At 39.7% G+C, this 18,491-nt stretch overlaps 1 protein-coding gene across 2 annotated transcripts in view; it reads left to right on the top strand.

Annotated features, from left to right (window-relative positions):
* The first annotated feature begins 12,391 nt into the window (after positions 1-12,391).
* The window catches only part of LOC118763929, a 38,768-nt gene continuing 32,668 nt past the window's right edge, over positions 12,392-18,491 (top strand). The window contains exon 1 of one of the 2 annotated variants that reach the window (XM_036503914.1): positions 12,392-12,756. The gene's annotated coding sequence lies outside the window, so the exon portion shown is untranslated. The remainder of the gene's footprint in view (positions 12,757-18,491) is intronic. The other variant, XM_036503917.1, reaches the window with a different exon arrangement.

Below are 18,491 nucleotides of genomic sequence, written 5' to 3' on the forward strand. Positions count from 1 at the left end.
ATATATATATGCGTATTATGCGTGTATGTATGTATGTATGTATGTAGAAGAGAGAAGGTCAACGCTGGAATTCTATTAATAAGTTTGCTTGGTCGTAACTTACTTAGGGCTAAACAAAAACAGCAATTAAGAGTTAAAAGCATCGTTGTTCGTCTCAAAGGAGAGGAAGAATGGAATTTATGACGTTCATATATTTTCCAAAATGTAGATCACAAAAACTGGAAATAATGATCCTATTTGTTTTGTTTCGGGGTTTTTTTTGTTTGTTTGTTTGTTTGTTTTATTTTGGTGGTGTAGTTGGAATTTTGGAGGTATTTCCTGGCACAATGAGACATCACAAGATATAACAAAACCTGTTTCAACAAACAACTTTAAATCAAGAATCTCGCAGAGCAAATACAAAACCTTTTTTCTTTTTTTTTTCATTTTTTTTTTTTTTTGTCAAGTGTGAAATCTCTTATCAGATGAAAAAACAATACCAAACGGAGTTTGATGAGTTTATGGAAAATACGTCTGCTGTTCGTCTAAAATGTAATATTGGCACAAGTCTACTTATTTTGAGAAGAGAAATTAGGTTGTAGGCTATGACATGACCTTCCTTTTTTGACCCCTAAAAGGATGAGAGACAAAGCTGAGCCCGGCGGAATTTGAACTCAGGACGTAAAGTGTTGGAAGGACGCCGCCAAGCGGTAAGAAGCTTGCTTCCCAACCGCATGGTTCCGGGTTCAGTCCCTCAGCGTAGCACTTTGGTCAAATGTCTTCTACTATAGGCTCGGGCCGACCAAAGCCCTGTGAGTGGGTTTGGTAAACGGAAACTGAAAGAAGCTCGTCGTATATATATATATATATTATATATATATATATATATATGTCTGTGTATGTGTGTTTGTAGTGGATCATGCAGGCATAGCGTGAATTCGATCCTCGATCGCCAAATTTCACTTAACAAGTTCAACAGCACTTTTCTCGCGGCAAAACAATAGTTATCTTTTCTTGTATGTTGTTGCTGGTTATGTTTGGTTTACTGCTAGCCACCCAACTAGGAATTAGAGGAAAATAGAGAGAAATGTTAAATGTAAGGAATTGATAAAATGATACTTTCATGGTGCCTGACATTTGAACAGCAGTGATGTTGTGATAAGACACTGTATCATAGTTGACATTCACACTGGTAAGCTTTCTCTCATTAACTGGATTCTGCCTGTGGTCGCCTCTTCGTCATCTCCTTTTTGCCAACTAGGTTCTCACTAGCTTTGGCTTACGGAGTTCTTGTTAGACATATTGTTGAGAACAATAGATTTCGTTGGGGGGGGGGGGTCTATTAGGTCCATTGCAGCCCCTAGTGGCCTAGAAGAGGTTAGAAGGGTCAAGTCGCGAATATATTATTCCGGCTTAGCAAAGGCAACCGGTAAATCTAACTGGTGTCGCTCACAGAAAAACTACGTTTTACCGTGAGAAAGGTGCCGTTGAACTGTTAAGTGCCTGCATGATCCACTACATACAAACATGTGTGTGTGTGTGTGTGTGTGTGTGTGTGTGTGTGTGTGTGTGTGTGTGTGTGTGTGTGTGTGCGTGTGTGTGTTTGTCCCCCAGTCATCGCTTGACAACCGATGTTGGTGCGTTTACGTCCCCGTAACTTAGGACCCGATAGAATAAATACTAGGCTTACAAAGAATAAGTACTGGGGTCGTTTTGTTCGACTAAAGGCGGTACTCCAGCATGGCCACAGTCAAATGACTGAAACAAGGAAAAGAGTAAAAGAATAAAACAATACTGTAGCTCTGTCATAACCCCCAGAACTAATAAAACCAGAACTTGACTCAGTTCCCGTGGTGTATAACTGGTACTCCGTCGGTTACGATGTAGAGTGTTCCAGTTGATCCAATCAACGGAACAGCCTGCTCGTGAACTTAACGTACAAGTGGCTGAGCACTCCGCAGACACAGGCACCGTTAACGGAGTTCTCAGGGAGATTCAGAATGTGAGAAGGTTGGCCCCTTGTGAACTACGGGTACAACTTATTTTTTGCCAGTTGAGTGAACTGAAGCAATGTGTAATAAAGTGTCTTGCTCAAGGACACAACTCGTCGCCGAGTATCGAACTCACCACCTTACAATCGTGAGTCGAATACCCTAACCACATAGCCATGCACCTTCACTCATGACGTATAACTGAGGTGGAAACACCCTGAAAGAGACGCCGATCCATTGGCACGGCTATTGTTGGAAAACAAAGTGAAACGAAGCGTCTTGCTGAAGAGTACAATACAGCATACGGCCTAGGAATCGACCTTCACCCGACCCATTCGTCATACACCATCACATAAACAATTAAACAAAGGGGCCAGTGGTTCTCATCCGGGGCCCCATTCGACACTTTCGGGATCCATATAAGGTTTTACATTAAAATTTATGCGCAATATATTGCTTATAATTCCCCAGTGCACAAAATGTTTTAGTAATATTTTAACACAATGGCTCCCACACGTCCTGCCGGTGGATCGTAGTGGTATGTTTACGAGTCCCGCCCGACCCAACAGCGGGTCGTTTCTTAATTTCTTTCCTAAAGGCTTTCTGAGAGCTGGAATGCTCTGATTGCTGTGATTTGTGCTTTTGCTACACTAAGAGAACAATTTTTTATAGATTTCTTATATTTTCTTTTCGATTTTCTTCTGATTTCACCATGTAATGGGGTAAAATAAAAGATTGAGTATTGAGAAAATTATATTTGCTATTGAAACAAAAATGGTTACAGAGATGTACTTGCATAGCATGTGACCCGATCTGAGATCGTGTGCTGAAACAAAAACAATTGCAGCGTGGTCAGTGAACAGGTCGCGGTCTCAAAGCGACGAAAATATTTGGGCAAATTAAATTTAAATGTTGAAGTGAATCTAACGGTTTTTGTGGGGTTTTTTTAATGGCTTATAAACAGCTTCCATAAAAATAGTTCTTTTTTGAAAAAATCGATAAATTTTTCCTATAGAAACAGAAGGGAATGAAAAATATTTTACTTGCCATGGAAACCAAAATAGTTCTTTTTGAAAAAGATTTGAGAGCTTCCTTTAGAAAATACCCCAAATTTTTAATTGACCACGGGCAGGTCGTGTGGTATCTAGGCTGTGATATGAAGTAAGGTACCACACGACCCTGCGGTGGGACGTGAGTATCTAACACTACCTGTGTGACCCTTGCCTCACGTATGGTATAGTGTAAAAATATTACGCCGCTCATGTCACAATTAATATCGTATTGGGACCCTGGGATAAAATGTGAAATGAGGCTCGGGAGCCAACGTATTCAAAACAATTCCTCTTAACGATTAATTATAAAAACGTAAAAATAGGAGCAAAATAGGAATCAAAGGGGCTCCATGGGGAGGGGGAATGGTTGAGAAACACTGCTCTTCGTGGTCATTCGATCTTCTAGAAATAACAGTTGAATCTCCTAATCACATCCTACCATCTTAAAAAAAAGAGCACATTAGATATGGCGGACGTGGATTTGTTATAAAAGAAGTGATAGTCTCAACGGAGACGTACTTGCTCACAGGTTTTGTCTAGTGACGACTGACTAGCAATTAAACAACATTATTAATATCATAAAATATCATTGAATATCGATCTGTGGCTTTTCGGAATATTTTTAAGTGAAATAAATATCAAAGATTCTTTGCGCAACACAGAAACTGTAAGAGCGACTTAGAAAGACTGCAAACTCTTCTCTTGATTGTGACTAAATCTATTGCAATACTTCACCAGATATCTCCAGCTCACAAGGGTTTCGTCCCTAAGCCTGCGCCCTTCACTTGACTGACGCAGTGAAGATTGAATTAATCGTTGATTACAGAAGACTTCTATGTATAGTCTCTAACCAACCACAGCCATCTTGAACTGGTTTCAGCTTCTATGTCCTTGATAGCTTTCTTCAGTTCGTGAGAAATGCCAAGTCTGTCCTCTCGAGGCACTGTGAGTTCAGCCATGGCTACCCCATCGGTAGCAGCAACATATCTCGTCAGAACCATTTTAAATCATTTGTGCATTTCATTAGTAACGAGGCGTAAAGCAAATACAAGAATCAAAACTAAACTGATATTTCTAACTTGGCAACAACTTACCAATCACTCCACATTTATTGTTGATATTGCCTGGAGAAAGGCGGCGAACTGGTGCCATCGTTAGCGCACTTAGCGGCATTTCGTCCGACTCTTTCCGTTCTGAGTTCAAATGCCAACCATCGAGCCCTGGGGCACAGGGAATCGACTACCCCACCCACCCCCTAAAATCGCTGGCCTTGTGCCAAAACTTCAAACAAATGTTGATCGAAAAAATATTTCATATTTGAACTTCCAGCCGCACGGTTCCGGGTTCAGTCTCAATGCGTGGCACCTTGAACAAGTGCCATCTGCTATAGCCTCGTGCCGACCAAAGCCTTGGGAGTGGATTTGATAGACGGAAACTGAAAGAAGCTCGTCGTAAGCAGCAGAAATATAACAAAAGCTGTTACTCGGAGTTTCACGTTCTTGTTCGTCGGACAGTTATGTTAATATAGAACCGAAATAACAATTTGATCAAAACTAGCTAAATGATACACCTTTAAAAATGGATTTGTTTCATTGGCCCTTTCAAATAACGGTCTTAGGCAAGCGATAAACAAAATAAACGAAATAAATGAGTTCAATATAAATTATAAAAATCAAGGAAAAACCTTAAATCGAAGAGTTGATTCAAATACATAGTCATTAATTATATAGAAAATATAATTCGATTAATACAATTAATACATTAAAATTAAAATTAAAACATATTAAAATATTTCACAACAGTACATACTCATACTAAACCAGCGATATACATATATACATCAAAATACACAGATAGATGTGCACAGTTCACATACATATACAAACATAAATGCAAAACGAAAAATATACACGCAAATACATGTACACATATGTATACGCAATCTTGCTCGCATGCAAAAATCACTTGGTGTATACATATAGACTAGAAGACGCCAAGAGGGGGAAGAAAAGAAAAGGTGACGATCTTATAAGCAACAGAAAATCTAAAGACGTGAGTAAGAGAAGGGGAGAGGGGCGTAAAGTTACAGGACTCTATAACGGAAAAAAGGAAGAAAAAAAAGTCTGACTGCGTAACGTACGTTCGCAAAATAAAATTACATATACGTATATATATATATATATATATACGTATATATATGTGTGTGTGTGTGAATATATATATATATATATATATATATATATATATATATATATATATATATATATATATATAATATATATATATATATATATATATATATATATATGTATAGGCACAGGAGTGGCTGTGTGGTATAAAGCTTGCTTCCTAACCACATGTTTCCGAGTTCAGTCCCACTGCGGGGCACCTTGGGCAAGTGTCTTCTGAAATAGCTTCGGGCCGACCAAAACCTTGTGGATGGATTTGATAGAGGGAAACAGAAAGAAACCCATCGTGTGTGTGTGACTTTGGATTTGTCATTTACTTACGCTCGATAATTAGTGTTACTTTGTTTACGTCCCCGTAACTTAGCAGTTCGGCAATAAAAGACCGACAACATAGGTAACAGAGTAAAAAAAGAAGTACTGGGGCTAATTTGTTCGACTAAAACTCTTTAAGGAGGTGCTCCAGCTTGGCCGTAGTCGAATACCTGAAACATGTACAAGATATGTCGAGATTTCTGATAACCTTACAAGGGACATAATTTTGAAAATGTTGTTGAAGATTTACCTCCCATTTAATATACCTGCCACTGTGTGAATCGCTGTACACTTCTTTTTCGAACGACAAAGCGTTAGGATCAACATGAAATACTTTGGCGGTATTTATTTAGTTCTGGGTTCAAATACTAACTTTTGCCTCCAAGGAAAATATATGTATGTAATAATTTTAATAAGGGTAACAATTATATATTGGTATCTTTTCGTTTTAGCCATCTTTTATATTTTATTATACAGGGTGCGATGGGTAAATTGTCGCCATTTTATATTTTTTATTTCGTGCATACGCATGGTTCTTTTTTATTTTGTCGACTACACAGTATCGTAGGGTCGGTTGGGTACTGTCTGTGAGAAAAACAGCACTATGACGCTATTTACTCAGCCAGAAATTTGGAAACGACATGCTTGGCATTCTCGTTTCTAGTAAGGCGCTCAACCTGCTAGAAATGACAACTAAATCTCTCTCAAAAGCGGAGAATCGGCAACCGTCAGTGCATCAGACAAAATGTCTCATAGCATTTGTCCTGACTCCATAAATTCTGAGTTCAAATCGTGCTGAAGTTAATTTTGTTTTTCGTCTTTTCGGGGCCGATAAAAAAAGTATTATTCCAAGGGCGATGGACTGGTGGAACTGTAAGAATTGGATATGTTGCAGTATTTGTTCCAGCTCATTAGATTCTGAGTTCAAATCTCACTCGGGTCTTTTTGAGTGAGACATACCACGTTGATCGGTTTAATACCCATCCTTGGCACCCTAGGTGCCACTCGAGAAGTCCATTCTATTGAAAACGCTCGAGACAGGTTTCCGGTTTGAGAATATCTTCTTCCCTGCTCCCCTGCTCCCCTGCCTCTCCCCAGCCCCCACCCCCACCCCACCAAGTCTCAGGCATCCTTTCACCGATTATACGCACATCCGACTCTCCTAACGCAAGGGATTTCTCTTTTTTAATCACGCAACTGTTCAGAACCTGAGCGAGTCAATTCCTCGACGTTGCCAAAGATGAACCGACTACGGATAGACTAATGAAATGTCCATTTGACAAAGTGCTTTCATTATTTTGTCAAACCCCAGTTTAGATAGATAGATAGATAGATAGATAGATAGATAGATAGATAGATAGATAGATAGATAGATAGATAGATAGATGTGTATACACACATTCACTCTGACACACACACACACTGTCACATCATACACTCACACACACACTCTCACATCATACACTCACACACACACACGCACACACTCAAACACACACACGCACTCTCACACACATAATTACACATGCGCACTGTCTCTCACACACACACATACCACACATATACACATACTTACACGCGCACACTCACTCTCTCTGTCTCTCTCTCTCTCTCTCTCACACACACACACACTCACACACACTTCCATATTTCTATACATTCATGAACACATATCGCTCATTCACATGTGCACGTGCGCCAATATTACTGATAACTTTAGCTGGAGAGGATTAACTCAGCTAAATCTTTAATCTTCGAATAATTGGGGAGCCGAGTCCATTAATCTGCATCTGTGATTATCAATAATTTTATCAATAACGTTTCAACAATTAGCCATCCTTTTATATTTTCTTCTTATTCCATTTCATTGTATTAATATTTTCTATTTTAAGGCGGGGGTGGGCTGGCATAAACGTTAGCACGCCGGGCGAAATGTTTAGCGGTACTTCGTCTGTCGTTACGTTGTGAGTTCAAATTCCGCCGAGGTCGACTTTGCCTTTCATCCTTTCGGGGTCGATAAATTAAGTACCAGTTACGCACTGCGATCGATGTAATCGACTTTGTCCGTTTGTCTGTCCTTGTTTGTCCTCTCTGTGTTTAGCCCCTTGTGGGTAGTAAAGAAATAGAAATAGGTACTTCGTCTGTCGTTACGTTGTGAGTTCAAATTCCACCGAGGTCGACTCTACCTTTTATCCCTTCGGGGTCGATTAAACAAGTACCAGTTACGCACTGGGGTCGATATAATCACCTTAATCCGATTGTCTGTCCTTGTTTGTCCCCTCTATGTTTAACCCCTTGTGGGCAATAAAGAAATAGGCATTTCGTCTGCCGCTACGTTCTGAGTTCAAATTCTGCCGAGGTCGACTTTGCCTTTCATCCTTTCGGGGTCGCTTAAATAAGTACCAATTACGCACTGGGGTCGATATAATCGACTTAATCCGTTTGTCTGTCCTTATTTGTCCTCTCTGTGTTTAACCCCTTGTGGGTACTAACGAAATAGATATTTCATCTGCCGCCACGTTCTGAGTTCAAATTCTGCCGAGGTTGACTTTGGCTTTCATTCTTTTTGGGGGTCGATTAAGTAAATACTAGTTATGCACTAGGATTGATGTAATCGACTTGATCCCTTTGTCTGTCCTTTTTTGTCCCCTCTATGTTTAGCTCCCTTGAGGGCAATAAAGAAATAAATATCTTTCTATTTCATCATGAAATTGCATTTTTTTTTCTTTCTGTAGATCCGTGATTCTCGACCGTTCTTTCCCCATGGACTTCTTCACCATGAATTCCTATTTTACTCGGGTAGCTTTTCATAGCCATTCCATGTTTTTAAAAATTCCTGCCGTATTAAATGTTATTGGGAAATGCATCCATTTGCTTGTTTCAGACATTTGACTGCGGCCTTTCTGGAGCACCACCTTTTTGTCGAACAAATAAACCTCAGGACTTATTCTTTATATAGCTTAGTACTTATTCTATCGGTCTCTTTTGCCGAACCGCTAAGTTACAGGAACGTAAACACACCAGCATCGGTTGTCAAGCGATGGTGGGGGAACAAATACAGAAACATATACGTATATAAATATATTCGACAGGCTTCTTTCAGTTTCCGTCTACCAAATCCACTTACAAGGTTTTGGTCAGCCCGAGGCTATAGTAGAAAACATTTGTCCAAGGTTCCACGCAGTGGGACTGAACCCGGAACCATGTGGGTTCTTTATTTCATAACATTTGCCATAAGATGGGACGAACAAGGACAGCCAAAATTAAAAATTACAGTTCGAATGAAAATTTACAATGATCAACATTTAAAATATAATAAAATATATTTGTCATTGCGATTTGCAATGAATGACGTCAAAAGGAAAGGCCTCCGGATACCTGGGTAGAACCATTGCTTTCTTCCACTGACCCCACTTTCCTGGTGCCAATCACTCTCAGCTTGCGTTCCACAGGCTTCCATCTCTTCACGAACGTGTTCAATGACAGGCACCTCTTCTCCAGCCTGATCTTACTCATGAGGTAGTAATTTAAAATGTTCACCAACCCCTGACCGGAGACAAAAGTACCTGTCACTATTCCTCTTACTCGTGTCTTCCATACTGCTTCTTTCAGTATGGCTACTACGCAGAAAAAACAAGCCTTCCTTTCCCTGTTAAGGGAGGGAGGCGGAACAATCTCGATGATAGACTCAGCCGATAGCTGTACTTCTCCCATCGATAACAACAGTTGTTCTGTGAAAACTATCAGTCCCGTTAATTCCGGGCATTCCACAAATACGTGCAAAACGGTTTCCCTGTCCTGCCTGCATCTCAGACATGTCGGCGAGACAGTACTTCCGTGCCTTGACAGTTTATCTCGAACAGTTAACGCTGCTCGGAAGCACTGCCAAACCAGGGATTTCTGGTAATTATCCAGACACCCTGGCCTGAACGTTCTCCTGAACAGTTTGATCAACTGATTTTCATCGTAGCCCAAGGTCTCCCCCCAAGGCGTCTTCGGATATAACCCACTATAAAAATCCGCGGTGGAACTCCCGTTGCCAACATTGTCCGCCCGAGAGAGTAGCTGAAGTGCCTGACGGCACTCCAATTGCCAATCTCAGCCTAAGTCTCTGCTTGATTCATGTACCAATGTCCGTTAAGGACGTTAACCGCGGAAGGTAGAACCGGGCGTGCAGTGACTACACCTGCTCCCCTTCCAGATTAGGCCAGAGGTGCCTCAACCTTAACGCGAGTTTTCAGCCAAGGCATCCCTAGCCCACCCTTTAGCGGTTACTGGCAGCAGACAGAGCGCTTCACAAGAGGCTTTCCTCCCTTCCACAAAAATCGGAAAAGGATTCTCTCCAACTTGTTTAGCCACATATTGAGTCAAGGCACCACGCTCAGACGGTAGGTGATAACTGATGCTATAAACATCTGCACCACCTCCGCCTTCCCTAGCAAAGATAACGCCCGCCCAGACCAGGTCAGGGTTAGAGCAGTCACCTTACTGGTTACCTCCTTCTAATTTTTCTCTATCTGGAGGTCTGGGCCAAACCAGACCTCAAGCAACTAATAGGACCTTCCATCCAATGCCCCACGACGTTATTAGATGTCATCGGTTTGCTCCTCCAGGTGCATACCACAGATCATTCGGCACGCCCCCTAGTGTCTCCAGCTTCCGCAGCAATGTCTCAAAAGCCAACACATACAAAAGCGGAGACAGGGGACACCCGTGACGCACTGACTCAATCCTGAATGGTTTAGAAAAGAAACCATTCACTTTGACGACAGACTAGATGTTGCTGTACAAAGCAGCAATCCAACCGCGGAAGGTCGGGCCCAGGCCAGCCCTCTCGAGTACTGCCGCCAAGTACCGATGGTTGACCTTATCAAATGTTTTAGACTGGTCTAAATGTACCAGTGCCTCTCTTGCACCAGAAAAAGAAGAACTTGTGAGTAATGTGTTGCTGTGGGCACCAAATCATGGTACCACAGTGGCTGGAAGACCACGGAAGACGTATATACAACAACGTGTAGAAGATGTTGGATGCCAAGTTGAAGACTTAAAAACACTAATGGAAGATCGGCGGGATGGAGAGGGGATAGTCAGGCTGGCCCGGGCAATCAGTTTGACTGGATGATACCTCATTTAAAAAAAAAAAGCCATGAACATTATAGGAGAGCTGCTACTTAAGAAAATATATCAATGGCAAAAATTATCAATAAGAAATTACTTTTAAAGTAAATTATCATTCATGACTAGAATTGAGTGCTATAGCTTATCTGGAGGGCGTGAGTTCAGTCCCTACGTCAAAGTATTTATACTCTAGTACAAGAGGAATGAACAAATAGTATAATAATTAAGAAAATAATTAATACAGAGAAATTGATAGCAATTGCTATTTAAATCAGTTACAAACAAAATATTAACTGAAATGACTAAGCAAATTTGCATTTCGTGCATTAATTGGTGGCCTGATTAAATATTTACCAAGTTTGTTTTTTTTTTTATTCGCAAACTGCGTCTATGAGAAAATCTAACATAAACTTAATGTTCTTCCCCTACAGTTTGCGATATCTACGCTTTGGGAAGTAAACAAATCCATGCGGATAGGAAAGCCTTTTTTTCTCTCGAGGGCTAATATGCCCCTTTATTAGACTATTCTCCTTAGTCATTGCACGGTGATCACCATAAGCTTTAAGCCTTTATAAAAATCCCATTATTATTATCTACTGGATTGTAAATCACGGCACCGTAATAAAAGACCATTCGCACCAAAAATATAATATATATATATTAGTTACAAAGGCTGTTGTTTGCGGAGACTTATTTTTGTAGTAATAGTAATAGTAGCCCTTTGACTGCTATTTCTAATATTTTCGGTATGTGGTTTAAGCAACTTATTGCAAAAAACCCTTTATTATAATTATATAAATTTTTACCGAATATGGTCCTTTCCATACCGAAATACTACTAGGTGAAATTTATTGATTTTATTAAATTAATTATATTTCACCCTTTATCTGTATATATATATATATATATTATATATATATATATATCTATATATATATATATACATACATATATATATTACTCACTGCAAAAATCTTAAAATTCCTAGTCATAGGTAACCATGTTTAGCGCCAAAGAATAAAATTATCAAAATATACGAAGATGGTATCGAAAATAATGCCAAAGCAAGCATAACTGGAGAGGGGGTTCTTTTGTTTTGTTTTCTTTTTGTTAACTGGCTCTAGCTACGTTGCTTCAGTCTGCAAGGCTGAAAATGAGTACCAACTAATAACTGGTACAACTGTTGCTCGCTCCAGTTGTAACATCCTCGATATTCCGCTAGGTCAATACAGAGAGGGCCGAGAGGGTGCATACGTCTGTTCGCGACTACAAAGGCACCTAGAACGATTAGGAAAGTTACCAGGTTTACTCGCTTGCGAGTGACGGTTAAGCATTTCATATATGCAAGCGCACACACACACACACACACACACACACACCACACACAAATCAGCACACGACCATACACACATACACAACAACATGCACTTACAAGAACGCACACACAGAGACACGCACACATGCACACACACGAACACGAACACACAAACACACACACACATACATACACAAATACGCACACTACACACATAGACGAGAACATACACTTACAAGCACGCACATACACACACACGCATACAGAAATACGCACACTAAACACACAAAGCCGCATATACAAACATGCACCAGCATGTGTGTATGTGTGTGGAGAGAGAGGGAGAGAGAGAGAGAGAGAGAGAGAGAGAGAGAGAGAGAGAACGGGGAGAGAGAGAAGAGATGAGAAAGTGTGAGTGAATGTGAGAGAGAGGAGAATAGATATAAGTAAATAATGAGGATTAAGAGAGCTAATAATCCTCCAAGCTAAGCAGTAACAATGAGTGTCATCTCTGTAGTCTTCTTCGTGAGTTGTCCATGATTTAAACACAAGGTAGAGTTAGTTATATTTCTGCTTCACAATGTAATTGGACAGAGGCGCCATCTTAGTTTTGTCTTTGCGCTATCGTCTGCCGAGGTTAATGAACGACTTAAAAGAAGAATTACGAGATAAGAAAAACAGCCAACTGGATTATTATTTACATTCGATAAGAGGAAGGAATTCCTTACTTTGTTATTTATTCTTCGTCATTTGTCTGTGCTTTTTTGAAGGTGATTTAGGGTTTATTATTTCATAAAAAGGTAAGTGTTGAAAATAGCTATTAATGTGGTGGTTGTAATTTTTGTAAAAATCAATGTTTTATGTCAAAATTAAGTAATGGTATATTCTTATGTGAGCAGAGAGAGGTGGAGAGAGAGAGAGAGGGAGGGAGTTATTTATATATTCATTCATGCTTTTATATGTATGTGAGTGTATGTATTAGCGTATGTATATATTCCTGTGTATGAATGTTTTAAGTATGTGTTTGAACATCCATGTGTTTGAATATCAATGACTTTGAATGCAGAATATCCACGAGTTTGAATGCAGAATAAATTTTGACCGGCCACCTGCTTGGAAGCAGGGTTGTAAAGGAAAGCCTCTTGTTTTGTTCATCGTCCTTTAAATCTTAAAGAAGGCCTTGTAGATCTTTATTGTTCCAGATATCATGATCATTTGTTGTGCATGAAATAATGATTTGCGTTCTCTCTCCAAGACCCCAAGTTCAGGCAGCTTAGTATGTATATTGCTACAATAAAACTAGGTATGAAACTAAAAGTGTATGTTGGATGCCGGATTAGCAAACCCCCCGTCAATAGTCCCTAAATGTCCTGTTTCTTTTGTATTTTTCTAACCACATTGCTGTCCAGAGGGCAGCTAATTTTCACAAAGAACACAACTTCTCTTCGTGATCATACACAAAAAATATCTGGTCGATTGTTTTAATTTCGTGGCTGTTTCAATTTTTAAGTTTCACCAATATTCTTTTGACGCGTCGGTCTCAATATGGCCAACATCGTGTGTAGCTGTTTTCTTTATGTATGAATGAATGTATTATATATATATATATATGTATGTATATACGTATGTATGTATTTACGTAAGTATTTATATATATATATATATATAATATATATATATATATATATATATAGTACCAGGGGCGGACTGAGAGTATTAAGGGCCCTCGGGTATAACTGTTTACCAAGCCCCTATGAATATGTGTTTTAGTAGCGTTAACAAGTAGAGTGCAGGCCCCTCAGAGCTCCGGGTCCTCAGGCAGTGCCCGACTCAGCGACGGTTCTTTCTGCCCTGATATGTATGTATGTATGTATGTGTTTCATTATTCAGTTTTATTTCAAGATTGCTAATAGAGAAAGAGTTGGTTTCTAACCTTGATCCAAAAGTCCTTCATTGGAATTTCAACAACATCAACAGGGTATGTATGTACGTATGTATATGTGCGGATTTGTATGCTTTATTTTTATGTATGTATTCTCATGAATATAGTTACCTATCTAGACATGCTCGTATATATTTCAATGATAAACTTCTGAAAGTTTTACAGATCTTTACAGTTCCAGTGATGGATTGGATCTGTAGCCTTCGATATGTATGTATGTATGTATGTATGTATGTATGTATGTATGTATGTATGTATGTATGTATGTACGTACGTACGTACGTATGTATGTATGTATGTATGTATGTATGTATGTATGCATTATGTTTGGTTGAATATATGTATCTGTGCATATATGTATGTCTATGAATAAAATAATACATGAATTGATAAATGTATGTATGTGTGTATGCATGTATGAATGTATGTACGTATATATGTATGTATGTATATACATTTTAGATATGCAAGGTAGGTTGCATCTCCCAGACAAATACGAAAAGTATTTTTTACTAAATACAAAAAGTAAACAATATCCAAATTCAAAATAGTCCTGAAAGCTAACGTAAACCAAATGACTTAAATAATGATAGGAATGTGTGTGTGTGTGTATGTGTGTGTGTGTGTGTGTGTGTGTGTGTGTGTGTGTGTGTGTGTGTGTGTGTGTGTGTGTGTGTGTGTGCATGTGTGTGTGTATAGTAATATATATATATGTGTTTTTTTTTTCTAGTTTCAGCTCACGAGCTGTGGCCATGCTGGGGCACCGCCATTTGGTGTTGCTACATGATTTTACTTCACGAATGCTTTTTAGCAACTGCCATTTGGTGCATGAGAGAGTTCGATGCAACTGCCCTCATCTGCACCTCCTGCCGTGAAGTCCTACTTTAAAGACATCTGCATCCACCCCATGCAGGTCCCTCAGGTTCTTCGGGAGGATATTGAAGAGCTGTGGGCCTCTGAAGCCCAGGCTATCACAGTATCTTGTCCTACATCTTGATGGCAAATTCGGAGTCCTTGGCACCACGCAGTGGCGCCCAGTTCTAGCATTTGTGTAACTCTCGATGCCAAAGTTTGGACAAGTCCTTCTAGGATCTTCCAGATGTATATTATGGCATATCTTTCTCGCCTACGCTCTAAGGAATAGAATTTAATCTCTTGAGTCTTTCCCAGTAGTTATTGCTGCACAGAGGCTATCTTCTTCGTGTAGCTTCGTTGGATCGCCTCAAGTTCTGTGATCAACTTGACACTGGATGGTGACCATAGCTGAGAGCAATAGTCAAAGTGGCTTAGGACAAGTGTCCTCCAGAGGACCATCATGGTTTCTTGTTCTCTTGTTCTAAAGGTTCCAAGAATCCATCCGGCCAGCCGCCTACATTTCATTGCCAATTTAGCAACATGTACATGAAAGGTTGCGTCATCACTCATGTAAATACCCAGGTCACGCACTGATTGTGCCTCTGGGATTGCAATCCCTCCAGGTCCAGTGTATTCATTGGGTATTGCATTTAGTTTTGCATGCTGATAGCATAAAGCTTGAACTTTTTCAGCATTGAACTGCATGCTATTCTTTTCAGTCCACTTGTATATTTTGTCCAGCTCACATTGCAGGTGCTTAGTGTCTTCAGGATTCTGTATTGCCTGTGAAATCATCTGCATAACTTGTGATCGTGGCTCTCTGCGTGGCTGAGGACATGTCTGAGAGGGCCATTATGAACAGTAGTGGTCCCAAAACAGTGCCCTGCGGAACACCGCTCACTATTTGCGTGTTAATGGAAATGGCCCCATTGGCTACTACCACCTGATTTCTATCCTTCAGAAAGTCATGAAGCCATTCTCCCAATTTTCCAACTATGCCAAGATCACGCAGTTTGTGACATATCATTCCATGATCGACTTTATCAAAGGCCTTTGTAAAGTCGAGATATATGACCTCCACATTTGAGTGGTTGAGCAGTCGTTTCAGCACCCAGTCATAGTGTTGTAGGAGCTGAGTTAAGCAGCTTCTTCCTGGTCGGAAACCATGTTGGGTGTCAGGCAGCAAGTCATTTTCTTCAAGGAAGGTGATTAGTTTCCTTCTGACTATTCGTTCCATGACCTTGCTGATGTGTGAGGTCAGAGAGATAAGTCTGTAGTTCTTGGCCTCCGCTCTGCTACCTCCTTTATGAATAGGGCATATTTTACCTTCCTTCAGTTTTTTTGGAAGTTTGCCAGTTGCAAGGAAGCTCTGAAAGAGGAACTGCAGTGGTCTTGCTAGGACTCTCTTACATACTTTTAGAAGGATTGCTGGGGATCCATCTGGGCCAGTAGCTGAGTTTGTTTTCATTTCATCTATAGCCTTTATTACATCGTCTTCTTTTATGTTGATGTAATCAATCATCGCTGCCTCTGATTTTATACCTGCAGTGGTAAAGAAGTCAGTTGGATTGCTGACTTGGAAATGCCCAAGGGGTGGAGTGAAAACACTCTTGAATTGCTCATTCAGTATTTCACTTACCCTCATTGGATTTCCTGTGAGTGTTCCATCCTTTTCAAGGAGTAGCCCTATCCTACAGTGCACCGTAGCTGTTTCTTTGGCATACCTGTAGAAAGCTCTGGGGTTAGATTTTATGTTGTCTATAGCCCAGGCTTCTTTGTCTGCTCTTTCCTTTTCATGGGAGAGTTGCAGACATTTTTCAATTTCCAACAGTTTTATTTTCAGGCGGGACTTTTCACTGCTTTCAATTTGTTTGTTTAGGCGATTTGAAACTTTTGTACGCCGTCTCATTAGAATTTTCGTCTCTCTGGGGATTTTGTTCTTGTGTGCAGTGGCCTTTCTCTCTGGGACACATTTGTAGCATATGGCTTGCATTACAGACATGAATTGTTGAAGTTTCATGTCGATGTCTGGCGACGAGAGACATTCAGGCCAGTTTTGTTTGAGGATCTCTTTCTCAATTTGTTTCCAGTTTACCTTATGAAGTTCAAGCTGGAAAGATTCTGAGAGTTTCTTGTAGGCTGCATGTCCATGCTTTCCTTTGGCCCATACATGGTCAGCTCTACCATGTTGTGATCCGAGAGTAGTGTCGGTGTCACTTTCACATTATGGATGAGATTCATATTATTTGTGAAGCAGAGATCCAGTATGTTACCTGCCCAGGTTAGTTGGAGTATTACTTGCTCCATGTACAGGGTGTTGATGAGGTTCAGGAGGGACCTCGCCTGTCCTCGTTCACATCGTGTCATTCCTGGGAGAGAAAGGCCCTCGGGCCATCTGACATTGGGTAGATTGAAGTCTCCCATAAGAAGTACACTTATGTGTTGTTCTAATGTGATTAGAACTTCTATTTTTATAAGGCAGTGTATGTATATATTTATATATATACATATATATATATATAAATATATATGTATATATATACATATATACATATGTATGTATATATGTGTGTGTGTGTGTGTTGTGTGTGTGTTGTATCACGTGATCACGTGACCGACCAGTCCATCAGATGTTGTTACGCATCGCTGGTCACAATGCGTTCGCATTGTTTTAGCCTTCGATAAACGCCACCCCGCTGGCTAAGCGAGCAGGCAAACAGAAGAAAGAGTGAGAGAAAGAGTGGTGAAGGAGTACAGCAAGGATCACCACCCCCTGCCGGAGCCTCGTGGAGCTTTTTTAGGTGTTTTCGCTCAATAAACACTCACAACGCCCGGTCTGGGAATCGAAACCGCGATCCTACGACCGCGAGTCCGCTGCCCTAACCACTAGGCCATTGCGCCTCCACATATATATATATGTGTGCATATATATGTGTGTATATATATATATAATATATAATATATATATATATATATATATATATATATATATTTGTAATAATAAGTCGAACCAAAACAGAGATATTTTGAAATCCTTTAATATATGTTTCAGATTTGCGTGATATATAATAGGAACATGCGGACATCACTTAAACTCTCCTCAGTTATAGTATTTCAAAAATACGGAGCATGATTGATCGATATCCACTAAACCTTATTTTATTTTCTTTTCGTGTTTTATATCTGTGTTCCTTTCTGTTGAAGAGCGTAGGCTCGAAAAGTAAAAGACTGTTTCACTTCCCGAGCGTTAAGCTAATACAGCCGTCTTTTGTTTTGTTTTTTTTTTGTAAATTCCATCTCTCTCTCTCTCTCTCTCTCTATATATATATATATATATATATATATATATATATATATATAATATATATATATACACACTGGGTATTCTGTCAACAGAGGCAAAGTGGGTATGTATGAAAGTTCTGGACAGGGAATTCACGAATTATAATGGAGTAAAACAAGAGATAGAAGAATACAGACGGGAGACATACTCACCTTGTCTCTGATGACAGGATACCTAGAGATGCTAATTTATCACTTAGGATATCCCAGAAACAGCTGTAAGACATCCAATAATTAATTAGTTAATTACCTCAAATTCACCTAACTGTAATTAGATATTCTAAATGACTTGAAATACTCGTCTTGCCTGGGTTTTGTTTCCTTTTGCCTCTAATATATATATATATATATATATATATATATATATATAATATATACACAGGAGAGAGAGAGAGA

Source organism: Octopus sinensis, linkage group LG6, assembly GCF_006345805.1.
Source record: "Octopus sinensis linkage group LG6, ASM634580v1, whole genome shotgun sequence".
Taxonomy (NCBI): domain Eukaryota; kingdom Metazoa; phylum Mollusca; class Cephalopoda; order Octopoda; family Octopodidae; genus Octopus; species Octopus sinensis.